The sequence below is a fragment of the Vidua macroura genome, chromosome Z (genome assembly GCF_024509145.1).
Source record: "Vidua macroura isolate BioBank_ID:100142 chromosome Z, ASM2450914v1, whole genome shotgun sequence".
NCBI lineage: Eukaryota > Metazoa > Chordata > Aves > Passeriformes > Viduidae > Vidua > Vidua macroura.
Window position 1 is genome coordinate 42,686,721 of NC_071611.1, and position 3,094 is coordinate 42,689,814.

The following is a 3,094-nucleotide window of genomic DNA, read 5'->3' on the forward strand; positions in this document are numbered from 1 at the left end:
TATTTGTGATTAGTGTGTGTTTTTTATAAGGATGGAGAGAATTCTGAGTAAATGAGAGATGACTAATTGGCACCATAAGGTGGTGCCAATTCTGGCACCAGCCAGTAAGCCACATTCTGAACAGTAACAATTCAGCAGCCTTTAAATATCTCACCAAGTAGCAGGCAAGTCATGTTAATGTATCATAGCAGCTTCTCACATGTTAAAGGCAATCCTGTGTTGCCAAGTAAGGGAAACAACTTTGAAGCCAGATACAAGTCAGAACAGAAATGCTCAAAAACTACCCAGAAAAGTCTTTGCAAGCAAAAGCCAGGAAAGAGAGAGGAGCCAGGGGTTACACTAATGTGTCTGGACCTTAAGTATTTGGAAGTCAAGGCAGGGTGTGAAGTGCTGTCAGTTTCAGAAGAAGGAAACCTATTGTTGAATTAGCACTTAGGATGAACCCTCTAGAGCTCCTGAAAGAGATGGCTCTAAGTTATGGGTAAGGAGTCGTTTAGCAGGCACTTCCTACCAGATTCCATCTGGCATGTTAATAAGCACATGGGTTTCATGCTGCTTCCCAGAGGAAGACGCCAACAGCTGCACCTGCTGCACACCACATCTAACACCTGCACTGAGCAGAGCTGAGCAGATTTCTCACATGAAAACGGGGTCTGCTTGGAGGCACTGGGCTTCCAGAAGCTGCTGACAGCACTGTTATTTGAAACTGGTATTTGAGTCAAGAACTACGGAGCCATCAGCTGGAGCTCTGCAGTAGCCCTGGTGCTGCACGCATCGCCTCCGAACCACAAAGCCAGTCCACTTGCTTTGAAGGCACAAGTGACCTTGAGATAGGCTTGCTGACAAAATGCTGTGTGAGTGTTCCCACTCCAAAATTAGGGCAGTCGCAACACATTCATCCATCTCTGTGTCTTCTCAGTAACGCCTGTGGTAGCTCGTTCAAAGCCTGCTCAGTAGCCAGAAACACAGTCATCAGATCTCCAAGCCAATAAATTTTCTTGAAATAAAGGAGTACAGATGTGTCTCCTAGTGTAAATACAAAACAACTGTTCTTTCTGATAAAATTAGGTCACAACTAACTAGTTTTTATGATCAAGATACCTAAAAGCCTCAGATGCCTTGATAAAAGCTGGTTTCTTGTGAGCATTGAAAGTGTTAAAGAAATGTGGGAATGTGTGTATAGAGTGTACAGTTAAAAGCAGTGAATTTTATTTTCTTTTCAGATAAAACTTGCAAGTTTGGTAAAACCTTTTGAATTCATTCTACCAGAAAATAGTCTGTAAGTGCTTCAGAATGTTCTGAGCTTTCACAGTTTTACCCTAAGATGTGACTTATACAGGAAAATCAGCTAGTGCTTCTGAAGGAGGTTGGTCTATAGTTGAGTTAGGAATAAACATGTGGTTCTGTAGTAGTAGCATAATGGCTCTTCTCCTGTTTAACTTGCATAGAAGTAAAGAAGAAAACCACCCAATCCCCAGAGGTACAGCATCTACTCATCTACATGAGTAGAAGCTGAATGCATATCACAAGAATGAAGTATCACTAGCAGACACAGTGGGGCTGCAGTAAAGGTTTGTGACTGGAAACTGGCTGTCAGAATGAGTTCATGAAAGGCCCTTAAGGATAGTGAGATGAACTGCTGGCATGCAAATGCAGGAAAGGACATGTGACATGGGTGTACTGCTTTGACTTCCCTAATTTCTGTTGCATGTGTCCTTTTTACCAACACTGGCATATGTGATTTGAAGCATGACTGGTGAACTTTTTACTGCTGAACCCTGTATGAAAGCAACTCAGTAAAACTTCTGTTGCTTTATTTGGAATCTTGGAGATGGATGTGTTGATATATGCAGATATGTGCTTTGGGAAGGTAAGAAGACTTCCAAGTGAGGGCAGAACCATGAATCTTGCAAAGGTAGCCGTGAGGCCAGCTTGCTAACCAATTTAATTGTGCTTAGGTTTCAGATGAGTACCTTCTGGACTGATGCTCAAATGATTACTAGTTCTGAGTTCAGACAATGGTATAGTCGTGGGAAAAATAAAATTGAAGGAAAACTCTTCCCTAATTTGTGCATGTAGGAAATGGGAAACCTGGGCATTAGTTGACACCTTCTGCCTCAAAATCACTTGTCAGTTTGTTGCTGAAATGCAGGCCAGCCTCCTTGTCATCAGTTTTCTTCTGCTTGCATTGTTTTTTGTGGTGAGGCAATGACTCTAGTACTGCTGGTCTGTGATTTCTAAGGGCACTTAACAAAGTGAGATGTGTTAACTGCATCACAGGGAGGCAGCAAACTTCATCTTAGGAAAAACTAGTGCAATGGACATAAGAAAGTAGTTAAACTACATGTCCTTTTACTCTACATTAGTGATAGATCTGAAACACCTAGTGGAAGATCTCGATCTCTCAATTAGTCAAATGTAGTTGAATGACAATAGCCTGTGAGCAATCCAAGGATTTCACCTCTATATTATCTTCATGGGCTGAAGGTAGAAACAGTTTACCTGACTTAAGTACAGGCTAATTTGTAATCTGTGTTCACTTAATGAAATGATTGAGATAGGCAACATCTATTGTTAATCTCTGTAAACTCCCTGATGTATCAGGAAGTTGTTCCAGTTATCAGAGATAGGAATGCAGTAGAGAGTATGTTTGGAAGCAACAGGGAGTTTTAATGTGGCTTGTCATTTCAGGAAGACTGCATTATTACTGTAAACTGTAGTGGTTTCTGGTGGAATTTGTGTCTAATCTTCCAGATAATACCACTGTTACATCACTCTTAATCAGAGACAACCTGACTGTCTGAGAGCTACACTGCATGTGGGAAATTTATGTCTATTTTTAAAATGTCAGATACTGAATTTGAAGTAACACTTCCAAGGTATGAAAATTTGCATTCTTTTGGGTATTGAACTGTCCAGTCTTGTGCCAAGCTGTCCACATGGACCCATGGAGTTCTTGAAAATCTCATGACAGTAACAATTGCAGGTTTGGACAAGTTATCCTGACTGAGACGGCAGTTGTCTTATTTTTACTTTTCTATTTGCTGTTTTCTTGTGTGTTAGAACTCATTTTTGTGGACTACGCTCAATTTTT